This window comes from Oncorhynchus clarkii, chromosome 28 (genome assembly GCF_045791955.1).
Source record: "Oncorhynchus clarkii lewisi isolate Uvic-CL-2024 chromosome 28, UVic_Ocla_1.0, whole genome shotgun sequence".
Lineage (NCBI taxonomy): Eukaryota > Metazoa > Chordata > Actinopteri > Salmoniformes > Salmonidae > Oncorhynchus > Oncorhynchus clarkii.
Genome location: NC_092174.1, coordinates 10,440,514 through 10,456,597, shown reverse-complemented (window position 1 = coordinate 10,456,597; position 16,084 = coordinate 10,440,514). Strand labels below are relative to the sequence as shown.

Below are 16,084 nucleotides of genomic sequence, written 5' to 3'. Positions count from 1 at the left end.
TTTTGGGGACCTCCACCATGCGATCTGTATGAATGTGACCAGACTGACAGCTTCTCTGAGCCAGGCAAATTCATTTATCAGGGTCATTGTAATGGATATATCCAAAGAAATGGCAATATAATCCAAGGTAAAACAAACAAAAATGTAGATCGTTTTCTGTCATTTCAGCTGCTTGATGTGATTGTGTGATAGATTTAGTTGGCTGGCTAGCAAAGGAAAAGAAGCTAGCCTGCATAGGTACAGTGCATTCGGAAAGTTTTCAGACCCCTTACTTTTTTCCACATTTTGTTACGTTACAGCCTTATACTAAAATGGATGAAATAAAATAAAATCTATCTACACACAATACCACATAATGACAAAGCGATAACATATAGTTTTTATTAATGAAAAAAATATTTTAAAAATACCTTATTTACATACATTTTCAGACCCTTTGCTATGAGGCTGGAAATTGAGCTCAGGTCCATCCTGTTTCCATTGATCATCCTTGAGATGTTTCTTCAACTTGATTGGAGTCCACCTGTGGTAAATTCAAATGATTGGTCATTTCTGCAGCATTGAAGGTACCCAAGAACACAGTGGCTTCCATCACTCTTAAATAGAAGAAGTTTGGAACCACCAAGCCTCTTCCAAGTTCCGGCTGCACACGATAATTCCCGGCTTCTCATGTCTACCTCACATAATATCCCAAATTGAGTACCACAGAAAGAGCCATAATACCCATTAAATATTTTAAAAATACCTTATTTACGTACGTTTTCAGACCCTTTGCTATGAGGCTGGAAATTGAGCTCAGGTCCATCCTGTTTCCATTGATCATCCTTGAGATGTTTCTTCAACTTGATTGGAGTCCACCTGTGGTAAATTCAAATGATTGGTCATTTCTGCAGCATTGAAGGTACCCAAGAACACAGTGGCTTCCATCACTCTTAAATGGAAGAAGTTTTGAACCACCAAGCCTCTTCCAAGAGCCGCTGCACACAATAATTCCCGGCTTCTCAAGCCTTATTGTTTAATTAATTGACTAAGTAATTTCTGATTTCATTAGGTTCTGAGAGCGATAAATGTCCCACCCAGCCAAAGTCAGCCACACCCTTAGTATTCCACTCATTGGGTTTCCGTAGTGTAGTGGTTATAGTGTAGTGGTTATCATTTTAACAAATTGGTCCTTCGCACTTCTCAGTATTTGCTATTCAGACTTTAGTTTCAGTAGTGATTGGTTATCACGTTCGCCTCACACGCCCGGTTCGAAACCGGGCGGAAACATTTTGTAATATTCAATATTTCCCAATGCCCAGAGGCTAGCATTTGGTTTGAAACAGTTGAGGTTTGTCTAAACCTTGCTGTCTACCTCTCCGACCTGTGGATCAATGTTGCCGTTTTTTTGGGGACCTCCACCATGCGATCTGTATGAATGTGACCAGACTGACAGCTTCTCTGAGCCAGGCAAATTCATTTATCAGGGTCATTGTAATGGATATATCCAAAGAAATGGCAATATAATCCAAGGTAAAACAAACAAAAATGTAGATCGTTTTCTGTCATTTCAGCTGCTTGATGTGATTGTGTGATAGATTTAGTTGGCTGGCTAGCAAAGGAAAAGAAGCTAGCCTGCATAGGTACAGTGCATTCGGAAAGTTTTCAGACCCCTTACTTTTTTCCACATTTTGTTACGTTACAGCCTTATACTAAAATGGGAAATAAAATAAAATCTATCTACACACAATACCACATAATGACAAAGCGATAACATATAGTTTTTATTAATGAAAAAAATATTTTAAAAATACCTTATTTACATACATTTTCAGACCCTTTGCTATGAGGCTGGAAATTGAGCTCAGGTCCATCCTGTTTCCATTGATCATCCTTGAGATGTTTCTTCAACTTGATTGGAGTCCACCTGTGGTAAATTCAAATGATTGGTCATTTCTGCAGCATTGAAGGTACCCAAGAACACAGTGGCTTCCATCACTCTTAAATAGAAGAAGTTTGGAACCACCAAGCCTCTTCCAAGTTCCGGCTGCACACGATAATTCCCGGCTTCTCATGTCTACCTCACATAATATCCCAAATTGAGTACCACAGAAAGAGCCATAATACCCATTAAATATTTTAAAAATACCTTATTTACGTACGTTTTCAGACCCTTTGCTATGAGGCTGGAAATTGAGCTCAGGTCCATCCTGTTTCCATTGATCATCCTTGAGATGTTTCTTCAACTTGATTGGAGTCCACCTGTGGTAAATTCAAATGATTGGTCATTTCTGCAGCATTGAAGGTACCCAAGAACACAGTGGCTTCCATCACTCTTAAATGGAAGAAGTTTTGAACCACCAAGCCTCTTCCAAGAGCCGCTGCACACAATAATTCCCGGCTTCTCAAGCCTTATTGTTTAATTAATTGACTAAGTAATTTCTGATTTCATTAGGTTCTGAGAGCGATAAATGTCCCACCCAGCCAAAGTCAGCCACACCCTTAGTATTCCACTCATTGGGTTTCCGTAGTGTAGTGGTTATCACGTTCGCCTAACACGCGAAAGGTCCCCGGTTCGAGACCGGGCGGAAACACATTTTAACAAATTGGTCCTTCGCACTTCTCAGTATTTGCTATTCAGACTTTAGTTTCAGTAGTGTATTGGTTATCACGTTCGCCTCACACGCGAAAGTCAGTCACACCCTTAGTTTTCCAATCATTCGGTTTCCGTAGTGTAGTGGTTATCACGTTCGCCTCACACGCGAAAGGTCCCCGGTTCGAAACCGGGCGGAAACATTTTGTAATATTCAATATTTCCCAATGCCCAGAGGCTAGCATTTGGTTTGAAACAGTTGAGGTTTGTCTAAACCTTGCTGTCTACCTCTCCGACCTGTGGATCAATGTTGCCGTTTTTTTGGGGACCTCCACCATGCGATCTGTATGAATGTGACCAGACTGACAGCTTCTCTGAGCCAGGCAAATTCATTTATCAGGGTCATTGTAATGGATATATCCAAAGAAATGGCAATATAATCCAAGGTAAAACAAACAAAAATGTAGATCGTTTTCTGTCATTTCAGCTGCTTGATGTGATTGTGTGATAGATTTAGTTGGCTGGCTAGCAAAGGAAAAGAAGCTAGCCTGCATAGGTACAGTGCATTCGGAAAGTTTTCAGACCCCTTACTTTTTTCCACATTTTGTTACGTTACAGCCTTATACTAAAATGGATGAAATAAAATAAAATCTATCTACACACAATACCACATAATGACAAAGCGATAACATATAGTTTTTATTAATGAAAAAAATATTTTAAAAATACCTTATTTACATACATTTTCAGACCCTTTGCTATGAGGCTGGAAATTGAGCTCAGGTCCATCCTGTTTCCATTGATCATCCTTGAGATGTTTCTTCAACTTGATTGGAGTCCACCTGTGGTAAATTCAAATGATTGGTCATTTCTGCAGCATTGAAGGTACCCAAGAACACAGTGGCTTCCATCACTCTTATTTCTGCAGCATTGAAGGTACCCAAGAACACAGTGGCTTCCATCACTCTTAAATAGAAGAAGTTTGGAACCACCAAGCCTCTTCCAAGTTCCGGCTGCACACGATAATTCCCGGCTTCTCATGTCTACCTCACATAATATCCCAAATTGAGTACCACAGAAAGAGCCATAATACCCATTAAATATTTTAAAAATACCTTATTTACGTACGTTTTCAGACCCTTTGCTATGAGGCTGGAAATTGAGCTCAGGTCCATCCTGTTTCCATTGATCATCCTTGAGATGTTTCTTCAACTTGATTGGAGTCCACCTGTGGTAAATTCAAATGATTGGTCATTTCTGCAGCATTGAAGGTACCCAAGAACACAGTGGCTTCCATCACTCTTAAATGGAAGAAGTTTTGAACCACCAAGCCTCTTCCAAGAGCCGCTGCACACAATAATTCCCGGCTTCTCAAGCCTTATTGTTTAATTAATTGACTAAGTAATTTCTGATTTCATTAGGTTCTGAGAGCGATAAATGTCCCACCCAGCCAAAGTCAGCCACACCCTTAGTATTCCACTCATTGGGTTTCCGTAGTGTAGTGGTTATCACGTTCGCCTAACACGCGAAAGGTCCCCGGTTCGAGACCGGGCGGAAACACATTTTAACAAATTGGTCCTTCGCACTTCTCAGTATTTGCTATTCAGACTTTAGTTTCAGTAGTGTATTGGTTATCACGTTCGCCTCACACGCGAAAGTCAGTCACACCCTTAGTTTTCCAATCATTCGGTTTCCGTAGTGTAGTGGTTATCACGTTCGCCTCACACGCGAAAGGTCCCCGGTTCGAAACCGGGCGGAAACATTTTGTAATATTCAATATTTCCCAATGCCCAGAGGCTAGCATTTGGTTTGAAACAGTTGAGGTTTGTCTAAACCTTGCTGTCTACCTCTCCGACCTGTGGATCAATGTTGCCGTTTTTTTGGGGACCTCCACCATGCGATCTGTATGAATGTGACCAGACTGACAGCTTCTCTGAGCCAGGCAAATTCATTTATCAGGGTCATTGTAATGGATATATCCAAAGAAATGGCAATATAATCCAAGGTAAAACAAACAAAAATGTAGATCGTTTTCTGTCATTTCAGCTGCTTGATGTGATTGTGTGATAGATTTAGTTGGCTGGCTAGCAAAGGAAAAGAAGCTAGCCTGCATAGGTACAGTGCATTCGGAAAGTTTTCAGACCCCTTACTTTTTTCCACATTTTGTTACGTTACAGCCTTATACTAAAATGGATGAAATAAAATAAAATCTATCTACACACAATACCACATAATGACAAAGCGATAACATATAGTTTTTATTAATGAAAAAAATATTTTAAAAATACCTTATTTACATACATTTTCAGACCCTTTGCTATGAGGCTGGAAATTGAGCTCAGGTCCATCCTGTTTCCATTGATCATCCTTGAGATGTTTCTTCAACTTGATTGGAGTCCACCTGTGGTAAATTCAAATGATTGGTCATTTCTGCAGCATTGAAGGTACCCAAGAACACAGTGGCTTCCATCACTCTTAAATAGAAGAAGTTTGGAACCACCAAGCCTCTTCCAAGTTCCGGCTGCACACGATAATTCCCGGCTTCTCATGTCTACCTCACATAATATCCCAAATTGAGTACCACAGAAAGAGCCATAATACCCATTAAATATTTTAAAAATACCTTATTTACGTACGTTTTCAGACCCTTTGCTATGAGGCTGGAAATTGAGCTCAGGTCCATCCTGTTTCCATTGATCATCCTTGAGATGTTTCTTCAACTTGATTGGAGTCCACCTGTGGTAAATTCAAATGATTGGTCATTTCTGCAGCATTGAAGGTACCCAAGAACACAGTGGCTTCCATCACTCTTAAATGGAAGAAGTTTTGAACCACCAAGCCTCTTCCAAGAGCCGCTGCACACAATAATTCCCGGCTTCTCAAGCCTTATTGTTTAATTAATTGACTAAGTAATTTCTGATTTCATTAGGTTCTGAGAGCGATAAATGTCCCACCCAGCCAAAGTCAGCCACACCCTTAGTATTCCACTCATTGGGTTTCCGTAGTGTAGTGGTTATCACGTTCGCCTAACACGCGAAAGGTCCCCGGTTCGAGACCGGGCGGAAACACATTTTAACAAATTGGTCCTTCGCACTTCTCAGTATTTGCTATTCAGACTTTAGTTTCAGTAGTGTATTGGTTATCACGTTCGCCTCACACGCGAAAGTCAGTCACACCCTTAGTTTTCCAATCATTCGGTTTCCGTAGTGTAGTGGTTATCACGTTCGCCTCACACGCGAAAGGTCCCCGGTTCGAAACCGGGCGGAAACATTTTGTAATATTCAATATTTCCCAATGCCCAGAGGCTAGCATTTGGTTTGAAACAGTTGAGGTTTGTCTAAACCTTGCTGTCTACCTCTCCGACCTGTGGATCAATGTTGCCGTTTTTTTGGGGACCTCCACCATGCGATCTGTATGAATGTGACCAGACTGACAGCTTCTCTGAGCCAGGCAAATTCATTTATCAGGGTCATTGTAATGGATATATCCAAAGAAATGGCAATATAATCCAAGGTAAAACAAACAAAAATGTAGATCGTTTTCTGTCATTTCAGCTGCTTGATGTGATTGTGTGATAGATTTAGTTGGCTGGCTAGCAAAGGAAAAGAAGCTAGCCTGCATAGGTACAGTGCATTCGGAAAGTTTTCAGACCCCTTACTTTTTTCCACATTTTGTTACGTTACAGCCTTATACTAAAATGGATGAAATAAAATAAAATCTATCTACACACAATACCACATAATGACAAAGCGATAACATATAGTTTTTATTAATGAAAAAAATATTTTAAAAATACCTTATTTACATACATTTTCAGACCCTTTGCTATGAGGCTGGAAATTGAGCTCAGGTCCATCCTGTTTCCATTGATCATCCTTGAGATGTTTCTTCAACTTGATTGGAGTCCACCTGTGGTAAATTCAAATGATTGGTCATTTCTGCAGCATTGAAGGTACCCAAGAACACAGTGGCTTCCATCACTCTTAAATAGAAGAAGTTTGGAACCACCAAGCCTCTTCCAAGTTCCGGCTGCACACGATAATTCCCGGCTTCTCATGTCTACCTCACATAATATCCCAAATTGAGTACCACAGAAAGAGCCATAATACCCATTAAATATTTTAAAAATACCTTATTTACGTACGTTTTCAGACCCTTTGCTATGAGGCTGGAAATTGAGCTCAGGTCCATCCTGTTTCCATTGATCATCCTTGAGATGTTTCTTCAACTTGATTGGAGTCCACCTGTGGTAAATTCAAATGATTGGTCATTTCTGCAGCATTGAAGGTACCCAAGAACACAGTGGCTTCCATCACTCTTAAATGGAAGAAGTTTTGAACCACCAAGCCTCTTCCAAGAGCCGCTGCACACAATAATTCCCGGCTTCTCAAGCCTTATTGTTTAATTAATTGACTAAGTAATTTCTGATTTCATTAGGTTCTGAGAGCGATAAATGTCCCACCCAGCCAAAGTCAGCCACACCCTTAGTATTCCACTCATTGGGTTTCCGTAGTGTAGTGGTTATCACGTTCGCCTAACACGCGAAAGGTCCCCGGTTCGAGACCGGGCGGAAACACATTTTAACAAATTGGTCCTTCGCACTTCTCAGTATTTGCTATTCAGACTTTAGTTTCAGTAGTGTATTGGTTATCACGTTCGCCTCACACGCGAAAGTCAGTCACACCCTTAGTTTTCCAATCATTCGGTTTCCGTAGTGTAGTGGTTATCACGTTCGCCTCACACGCGAAAGGTCCCCGGTTCGAAACCGGGCGGAAACATTTTGTAATATTCAATATTTCCCAATGCCCAGAGGCTAGCATTTGGTTTGAAACAGTTGAGGTTTGTCTAAACCTTGCTGTCTACCTCTCCGACCTGTGGATCAATGTTGCCGTTTTTTTGGGGACCTCCACCATGCGATCTGTATGAATGTGACCAGACTGACAGCTTCTCTGAGCCAGGCAAATTCATTTATCAGGGTCATTGTAATGGATATATCCAAAGAAATGGCAATATAATCCAAGGTAAAACAAACAAAAATGTAGATCGTTTTCTGTCATTTCAGCTGCTTGATGTGATTGTGTGATAGATTTAGTTGGCTGGCTAGCAAAGGAAAAGAAGCTAGCCTGCATAGGTACAGTGCATTCGGAAAGTTTTCAGACCCCTTACTTTTTTCCACATTTTGTTACGTTACAGCCTTATACTAAAATGGATGAAATAAAATAAAATCTATCTACACACAATACCACATAATGACAAAGCGATAACATATAGTTTTTATTAATGAAAAAAATATTTTAAAAATACCTTATTTACATACATTTTCAGACCCTTTGCTATGAGGCTGGAAATTGAGCTCAGGTCCATCCTGTTTCCATTGATCATCCTTGAGATGTTTCTTCAACTTGATTGGAGTCCACCTGTGGTAAATTCAAATGATTGGTCATTTCTGCAGCATTGAAGGTACCCAAGAACACAGTGGCTTCCATCACTCTTAAATAGAAGAAGTTTGGAACCACCAAGCCTCTTCCAAGTTCCGGCTGCACACGATAATTCCCGGCTTCTCATGTCTACCTCACATAATATCCCAAATTGAGTACCACAGAAAGAGCCATAATACCCATTAAATATTTTAAAAATACCTTATTTACGTACGTTTTCAGACCCTTTGCTATGAGGCTGGAAATTGAGCTCAGGTCCATCCTGTTTCCATTGATCATCCTTGAGATGTTTCTTCAACTTGATTGGAGTCCACCTGTGGTAAATTCAAATGATTGGTCATTTCTGCAGCATTGAAGGTACCCAAGAACACAGTGGCTTCCATCACTCTTAAATGGAAGAAGTTTTGAACCACCAAGCCTCTTCCAAGAGCCGCTGCACACAATAATTCCCGGCTTCTCAAGCCTTATTGTTTAATTAATTGACTAAGTAATTTCTGATTTCATTAGGTTCTGAGAGCGATAAATGTCCCACCCAGCCAAAGTCAGCCACACCCTTAGTATTCCACTCATTGGGTTTCCGTAGTGTAGTGGTTATCACGTTCGCCTAACACGCGAAAGGTCCCCGGTTCGAGACCGGGCGGAAACACATTTTAACAAATTGGTCCTTCGCACTTCTCAGTATTTGCTATTCAGACTTTAGTTTCAGTAGTGTATTGGTTATCACGTTCGCCTCACACGCGAAAGTCAGTCACACCCTTAGTTTTCCAATCATTCGGTTTCCGTAGTGTAGTGGTTATCACGTTCGCCTCACACGCGAAAGGTCCCCGGTTCGAAACCGGGCGGAAACATTTTGTAATATTCAATATTTCCCAATGCCCAGAGGCTAGCATTTGGTTTGAAACAGTTGAGGTTTGTCTAAACCTTGCTGTCTACCTCTCCGACCTGTGGATCAATGTTGCCGTTTTTTTGGGGACCTCCACCATGCGATCTGTATGAATGTGACCAGACTGACAGCTTCTCTGAGCCAGGCAAATTCATTTATCAGGGTCATTGTAATGGATATATCCAAAGAAATGGCAATATAATCCAAGGTAAAACAAACAAAAATGTAGATCGTTTTCTGTCATTTCAGCTGCTTGATGTGATTGTGTGATAGATTTAGTTGGCTGGCTAGCAAAGGAAAAGAAGCTAGCCTGCATAGGTACAGTGCATTCGGAAAGTTTTCAGACCCCTTACTTTTTTCCACATTTTGTTACGTTACAGCCTTATACTAAAATGGATGAAATAAAATAAAATCTATCTACACACAATACCACATAATGACAAAGCGATAACATATAGTTTTTATTAATGAAAAAAATATTTTAAAAATACCTTATTTACATACATTTTCAGACCCTTTGCTATGAGGCTGGAAATTGAGCTCAGGTCCATCCTGTTTCCATTGATCATCCTTGAGATGTTTCTTCAACTTGATTGGAGTCCACCTGTGGTAAATTCAAATGATTGGTCATTTCTGCAGCATTGAAGGTACCCAAGAACACAGTGGCTTCCATCACTCTTAAATAGAAGAAGTTTGGAACCACCAAGCCTCTTCCAAGTTCCGGCTGCACACGATAATTCCCGGCTTCTCATGTCTACCTCACATAATATCCCAAATTGAGTACCACAGAAAGAGCCATAATACCCATTAAATATTTTAAAAATACCTTATTTACGTACGTTTTCAGACCCTTTGCTATGAGGCTGGAAATTGAGCTCAGGTCCATCCTGTTTCCATTGATCATCCTTGAGATGTTTCTTCAACTTGATTGGAGTCCACCTGTGGTAAATTCAAATGATTGGTCATTTCTGCAGCATTGAAGGTACCCAAGAACACAGTGGCTTCCATCACTCTTAAATGGAAGAAGTTTTGAACCACCAAGCCTCTTCCAAGAGCCGCTGCACACAATAATTCCCGGCTTCTCAAGCCTTATTGTTTAATTAATTGACTAAGTAATTTCTGATTTCATTAGGTTCTGAGAGCGATAAATGTCCCACCCAGCCAAAGTCAGCCACACCCTTAGTATTCCACTCATTGGGTTTCCGTAGTGTAGTGGTTATCACGTTCGCCTAACACGCGAAAGGTCCCCGGTTCGAGACCGGGCGGAAACACATTTTAACAAATTGGTCCTTCGCACTTCTCAGTATTTGCTATTCAGACTTTAGTTTCAGTAGTGTATTGGTTATCACGTTCGCCTCACACGCGAAAGTCAGTCACACCCTTAGTTTTCCAATCATTCGGTTTCCGTAGTGTAGTGGTTATCACGTTCGCCTCACACGCGAAAGGTCCCCGGTTCGAAACCGGGCGGAAACATTTTGTAATATTCAATATTTCCCAATGCCCAGAGGCTAGCATTTGGTTTGAAACAGTTGAGGTTTGTCTAAACCTTGCTGTCTACCTCTCCGACCTGTGGATCAATGTTGCCGTTTTTTTGGGGACCTCCACCATGCGATCTGTATGAATGTGACCAGACTGACAGCTTCTCTGAGCCAGGCAAATTCATTTATCAGGGTCATTGTAATGGATATATCCAAAGAAATGGCAATATAATCCAAGGTAAAACAAACAAAAATGTAGATCGTTTTCTGTCATTTCAGCTGCTTGATGTGATTGTGTGATAGATTTAGTTGGCTGGCTAGCAAAGGAAAAGAAGCTAGCCTGCATAGGTACAGTGCATTCGGAAAGTTTTCAGACCCCTTACTTTTTTCCACATTTTGTTACGTTACAGCCTTATACTAAAATGGATGAAATAAAATAAAATCTATCTACACACAATACCACATAATGACAAAGCGATAACATATAGTTTTTATTAATGAAAAAAATATTTTAAAAATACCTTATTTACATACATTTTCAGACCCTTTGCTATGAGGCTGGAAATTGAGCTCAGGTCCATCCTGTTTCCATTGATCATCCTTGAGATGTTTCTTCAACTTGATTGGAGTCCACCTGTGGTAAATTCAAATGATTGGTCATTTCTGCAGCATTGAAGGTACCCAAGAACACAGTGGCTTCCATCACTCTTAAATAGAAGAAGTTTGGAACCACCAAGCCTCTTCCAAGTTCCGGCTGCACACGATAATTCCCGGCTTCTCATGTCTACCTCACATAATATCCCAAATTGAGTACCACAGAAAGAGCCATAATACCCATTAAATATTTTAAAAATACCTTATTTACGTACGTTTTCAGACCCTTTGCTATGAGGCTGGAAATTGAGCTCAGGTCCATCCTGTTTCCATTGATCATCCTTGAGATGTTTCTTCAACTTGATTGGAGTCCACCTGTGGTAAATTCAAATGATTGGTCATTTCTGCAGCATTGAAGGTACCCAAGAACACAGTGGCTTCCATCACTCTTAAATGGAAGAAGTTTTGAACCACCAAGCCTCTTCCAAGAGCCGCTGCACACAATAATTCCCGGCTTCTCAAGCCTTATTGTTTAATTAATTGACTAAGTAATTTCTGATTTCATTAGGTTCTGAGAGCGATAAATGTCCCACCCAGCCAAAGTCAGCCACACCCTTAGTATTCCACTCATTGGGTTTCCGTAGTGTAGTGGTTATCACGTTCGCCTAACACGCGAAAGGTCCCCGGTTCGAGACCGGGCGGAAACACATTTTAACAAATTGGTCCTTCGCACTTCTCAGTATTTGCTATTCAGACTTTAGTTTCAGTAGTGTATTGGTTATCACGTTCGCCTCACACGCGAAAGTCAGTCACACCCTTAGTTTTCCAATCATTCGGTTTCCGTAGTGTAGTGGTTATCACGTTCGCCTCACACGCGAAAGGTCCCCGGTTCGAAACCGGGCGGAAACATTTTGTAATATTCAATATTTCCCAATGCCCAGAGGCTAGCATTTGGTTTGAAACAGTTGAGGTTTGTCTAAACCTTGCTGTCTACCTCTCCGACCTGTGGATCAATGTTGCCGTTTTTTTGGGGACCTCCACCATGCGATCTGTATGAATGTGACCAGACTGACAGCTTCTCTGAGCCAGGCAAATTCATTTATCAGGGTCATTGTAATGGATATATCCAAAGAAATGGCAATATAATCCAAGGTAAAACAAACAAAAATGTAGATCGTTTTCTGTCATTTCAGCTGCTTGATGTGATTGTGTGATAGATTTAGTTGGCTGGCTAGCAAAGGAAAAGAAGCTAGCCTGCATAGGTACAGTGCATTCGGAAAGTTTTCAGACCCCTTACTTTTTTCCACATTTTGTTACGTTACAGCCTTATACTAAAATGGATGAAATAAAATAAAATCTATCTACACACAATACCACATAATGACAAAGCGATAACATATAGTTTTTATTAATGAAAAAAATATTTTAAAAATACCTTATTTACATACATTTTCAGACCCTTTGCTATGAGGCTGGAAATTGAGCTCAGGTCCATCCTGTTTCCATTGATCATCCTTGAGATGTTTCTTCAACTTGATTGGAGTCCACCTGTGGTAAATTCAAATGATTGGTCATTTCTGCAGCATTGAAGGTACCCAAGAACACAGTGGCTTCCATCACTCTTAAATAGAAGAAGTTTGGAACCACCAAGCCTCTTCCAAGTTCCGGCTGCACACGATAATTCCCGGCTTCTCATGTCTACCTCACATAATATCCCAAATTGAGTACCACAGAAAGAGCCATAATACCCATTAAATATTTTAAAAATACCTTATTTACGTACGTTTTCAGACCCTTTGCTATGAGGCTGGAAATTGAGCTCAGGTCCATCCTGTTTCCATTGATCATCCTTGAGATGTTTCTTCAACTTGATTGGAGTCCACCTGTGGTAAATTCAAATGATTGGTCATTTCTGCAGCATTGAAGGTACCCAAGAACACAGTGGCTTCCATCACTCTTAAATGGAAGAAGTTTTGAACCACCAAGCCTCTTCCAAGAGCCGCTGCACACAATAATTCCCGGCTTCTCAAGCCTTATTGTTTAATTAATTGACTAAGTAATTTCTGATTTCATTAGGTTCTGAGAGCGATAAATGTCCCACCCAGCCAAAGTCAGCCACACCCTTAGTATTCCACTCATTGGGTTTCCGTAGTGTAGTGGTTATCACGTTCGCCTAACACGCGAAAGGTCCCCGGTTCGAGACCGGGCGGAAACACATTTTAACAAATTGGTCCTTCGCACTTCTCAGTATTTGCTATTCAGACTTTAGTTTCAGTAGTGTATTGGTTATCACGTTCGCCTCACACGCGAAAGTCAGTCACACCCTTAGTTTTCCAATCATTCGGTTTCCGTAGTGTAGTGGTTATCACGTTCGCCTCACACGCGAAAGGTCCCCGGTTCGAAACCGGGCGGAAACATTTTGTAATATTCAATATTTCCCAATGCCCAGAGGCTAGCATTTGGTTTGAAACAGTTGAGGTTTGTCTAAACCTTGCTGTCTACCTCTCCGACCTGTGGATCAATGTTGCCGTTTTTTTGGGGACCTCCACCATGCGATCTGTATGAATGTGACCAGACTGACAGCTTCTCTGAGCCAGGCAAATTCATTTATCAGGGTCATTGTAATGGATATATCCAAAGAAATGGCAATATAATCCAAGGTAAAACAAACAAAAATGTAGATCGTTTTCTGTCATTTCAGCTGCTTGATGTGATTGTGTGATAGATTTAGTTGGCTGGCTAGCAAAGGAAAAGAAGCTAGCCTGCATAGGTACAGTGCATTCGGAAAGTTTTCAGACCCCTTACTTTTTTCCACATTTTGTTACGTTACAGCCTTATACTAAAATGGATGAAATAAAATAAAATCTATCTACACACAATACCACATAATGACAAAGCGATAACATATAGTTTTTATTAATGAAAAAAATATTTTAAAAATACCTTATTTACATACATTTTCAGACCCTTTGCTATGAGGCTGGAAATTGAGCTCAGGTCCATCCTGTTTCCATTGATCATCCTTGAGATGTTTCTTCAACTTGATTGGAGTCCACCTGTGGTAAATTCAAATGATTGGTCATTTCTGCAGCATTGAAGGTACCCAAGAACACAGTGGCTTCCATCACTCTTAAATAGAAGAAGTTTGGAACCACCAAGCCTCTTCCAAGTTCCGGCTGCACACGATAATTCCCGGCTTCTCATGTCTACCTCACATAATATCCCAAATTGAGTACCACAGAAAGAGCCATAATACCCATTAAATATTTTAAAAATACCTTATTTACGTACGTTTTCAGACCCTTTGCTATGAGGCTGGAAATTGAGCTCAGGTCCATCCTGTTTCCATTGATCATCCTTGAGATGTTTCTTCAACTTGATTGGAGTCCACCTGTGGTAAATTCAAATGATTGGTCATTTCTGCAGCATTGAAGGTACCCAAGAACACAGTGGCTTCCATCACTCTTAAATGGAAGAAGTTTTGAACCACCAAGCCTCTTCCAAGAGCCGCTGCACACAATAATTCCCGGCTTCTCAAGCCTTATTGTTTAATTAATTGACTAAGTAATTTCTGATTTCATTAGGTTCTGAGAGCGATAAATGTCCCACCCAGCCAAAGTCAGCCACACCCTTAGTATTCCACTCATTGGGTTTCCGTAGTGTAGTGGTTATCACGTTCGCCTAACACGCGAAAGGTCCCCGGTTCGAGACCGGGCGGAAACACATTTTAACAAATTGGTCCTTCGCACTTCTCAGTATTTGCTATTCAGACTTTAGTTTCAGTAGTGTATTGGTTATCACGTTCGCCTCACACGCGAAAGTCAGTCACACCCTTAGTTTTCCAATCATTCGGTTTCGTAGTGTAGTGGTTATCACGTTCGCCTCACACGCGAAAGGTCCCCGGTTCGAAACCGGGCGGAAACATTTTGTAATATTCAATATTTCCCAATGCCCAGAGGCTAGCATTTGGTTTGAAACAGTTGAGGTTTGTCTAAACCTTGCTGTCTACCTCTCCGACCTGTGGATCAATGTTGCCGTTTTTTTGGGGACCTCCACCATGCGATCTGTATGAATGTGACCAGACTGACAGCTTCTCTGAGCCAGGCAAATTCATTTATCAGGGTCATTGTAATGGATATATCCAAAGAAATGGCAATATAATCCAAGGTAAAACAAACAAAAATGTAGATCGTTTTCTGTCATTTCAGCTGCTTGATGTGATTGTGTGATAGATTTAGTTGGCTGGCTAGCAAAGGAAAAGAAGCTAGCCTGCATAGGTACAGTGCATTCGGAAAGTTTTCAGACCCCTTACTTTTTTCCACATTTTGTTACGTTACAGCCTTATACTAAAATGGATGAAATAAAATAAAATCTATCTACACACAATACCACATAATGACAAAGCGATAACATATAGTTTTTATTAATGAAAAAAATATTTTAAAAATACCTTATTTACATACATTTTCAGACCCTTTGCTATGAGGCTGGAAATTGAGCTCAGGTCCATCCTGTTTCCATTGATCATCCTTGAGATGTTTCTTCAACTTGATTGGAGTCCACCTGTGGTAAATTCAAATGATTGGTCATTTCTGCAGCATTGAAGGTACCCAAGAACACAGTGGCTTCCATCACTCTTAAATAGAAGAAGTTTGGAACCACCAAGCCTCTTCCAAGTTCCGGCTGCACACGATAATTCCCGGCTTCTCATGTCTACCTCACATAATATCCCAAATTGAGTACCACAGAAAGAGCCATAATACCCATTAAATATTTTAAAAATACCTTATTTACGTACGTTTTCAGACCCTTTGCTATGAGGCTGGAAATTGAGCTCAGGTCCATCCTGTTTCCATTGATCATCCTTGAGATGTTTCTTCAACTTGATTGGAGTCCACCTGTGGTAAATTCAAATGATTGGTCATTTCTGCAGCATTGAAGGTACCCAAGAACACAGTGGCTTCCATCACTCTTAAATGGAAGAAGTTTTGAACCACCAAGCCTCTTCCAAGAGCCGCTGCACACAATAATTCCCGGCTTCTCAAGCCTTATTGTTTAATTAATTGACTAAGTAATTTCTGATTTCATTAGGTTCTGAGAGCGATAAATGTCCCACCCA

General features: G+C 40.6%; 18 non-coding genes across 18 annotated transcripts; all 18 read left to right on the top strand.

Moving 5' to 3' along the window:
* The first annotated feature begins 2,500 nt into the window (after positions 1-2,500).
* trnav-aac (transfer RNA valine (anticodon AAC)) lies at positions 2,501-2,573 on the top strand. Its single transcript has one exon. It is a non-coding gene; the product is annotated as a tRNA-Val (tRNA).
* A 129-nt stretch (positions 2,574-2,702) lies between these two features.
* Positions 2,703-2,775, top strand: trnav-cac (transfer RNA valine (anticodon CAC)). Its single transcript has one exon. It is a non-coding gene; the product is annotated as a tRNA-Val (tRNA).
* Positions 2,776-4,059: 1,284 nt separating this feature from the next.
* trnav-aac (transfer RNA valine (anticodon AAC)) lies at positions 4,060-4,132 on the top strand. Its single transcript has one exon. It is a non-coding gene; the product is annotated as a tRNA-Val (tRNA).
* Positions 4,133-4,261: 129 nt separating this feature from the next.
* trnav-cac (transfer RNA valine (anticodon CAC)) lies at positions 4,262-4,334 on the top strand. The gene has a single exon. It is a non-coding gene; the product is annotated as a tRNA-Val (tRNA).
* Positions 4,335-5,567: 1,233 nt separating this feature from the next.
* Positions 5,568-5,640, top strand: trnav-aac (transfer RNA valine (anticodon AAC)). Its single transcript has one exon. It is a non-coding gene; the product is annotated as a tRNA-Val (tRNA).
* A 129-nt stretch (positions 5,641-5,769) lies between these two features.
* Positions 5,770-5,842, top strand: trnav-cac (transfer RNA valine (anticodon CAC)). The gene has a single exon. It is a non-coding gene; the product is annotated as a tRNA-Val (tRNA).
* Positions 5,843-7,075: 1,233 nt separating this feature from the next.
* On the top strand, positions 7,076-7,148 carry trnav-aac (transfer RNA valine (anticodon AAC)). The gene has a single exon. It is a non-coding gene; the product is annotated as a tRNA-Val (tRNA).
* Positions 7,149-7,277: 129 nt separating this feature from the next.
* trnav-cac (transfer RNA valine (anticodon CAC)) lies at positions 7,278-7,350 on the top strand. The gene has a single exon. It is a non-coding gene; the product is annotated as a tRNA-Val (tRNA).
* A 1,233-nt stretch (positions 7,351-8,583) lies between these two features.
* On the top strand, positions 8,584-8,656 carry trnav-aac (transfer RNA valine (anticodon AAC)). The gene has a single exon. It is a non-coding gene; the product is annotated as a tRNA-Val (tRNA).
* Positions 8,657-8,785: 129 nt separating this feature from the next.
* Positions 8,786-8,858, top strand: trnav-cac (transfer RNA valine (anticodon CAC)). The gene has a single exon. It is a non-coding gene; the product is annotated as a tRNA-Val (tRNA).
* A 1,233-nt stretch (positions 8,859-10,091) lies between these two features.
* On the top strand, positions 10,092-10,164 carry trnav-aac (transfer RNA valine (anticodon AAC)). The gene has a single exon. It is a non-coding gene; the product is annotated as a tRNA-Val (tRNA).
* Positions 10,165-10,293: 129 nt separating this feature from the next.
* On the top strand, positions 10,294-10,366 carry trnav-cac (transfer RNA valine (anticodon CAC)). Its single transcript has one exon. It is a non-coding gene; the product is annotated as a tRNA-Val (tRNA).
* A 1,233-nt stretch (positions 10,367-11,599) lies between these two features.
* Positions 11,600-11,672, top strand: trnav-aac (transfer RNA valine (anticodon AAC)). Its single transcript has one exon. It is a non-coding gene; the product is annotated as a tRNA-Val (tRNA).
* Positions 11,673-11,801: 129 nt separating this feature from the next.
* trnav-cac (transfer RNA valine (anticodon CAC)) lies at positions 11,802-11,874 on the top strand. The gene has a single exon. It is a non-coding gene; the product is annotated as a tRNA-Val (tRNA).
* A 1,233-nt stretch (positions 11,875-13,107) lies between these two features.
* Positions 13,108-13,180, top strand: trnav-aac (transfer RNA valine (anticodon AAC)). Its single transcript has one exon. It is a non-coding gene; the product is annotated as a tRNA-Val (tRNA).
* Positions 13,181-13,309: 129 nt separating this feature from the next.
* trnav-cac (transfer RNA valine (anticodon CAC)) lies at positions 13,310-13,382 on the top strand. Its single transcript has one exon. It is a non-coding gene; the product is annotated as a tRNA-Val (tRNA).
* A 1,233-nt stretch (positions 13,383-14,615) lies between these two features.
* On the top strand, positions 14,616-14,688 carry trnav-aac (transfer RNA valine (anticodon AAC)). The gene has a single exon. It is a non-coding gene; the product is annotated as a tRNA-Val (tRNA).
* Positions 14,689-14,816: 128 nt separating this feature from the next.
* trnav-cac (transfer RNA valine (anticodon CAC)) lies at positions 14,817-14,889 on the top strand. The gene has a single exon. It is a non-coding gene; the product is annotated as a tRNA-Val (tRNA).
* Positions 14,890-16,084: the final 1,195 nt, after the last annotated feature.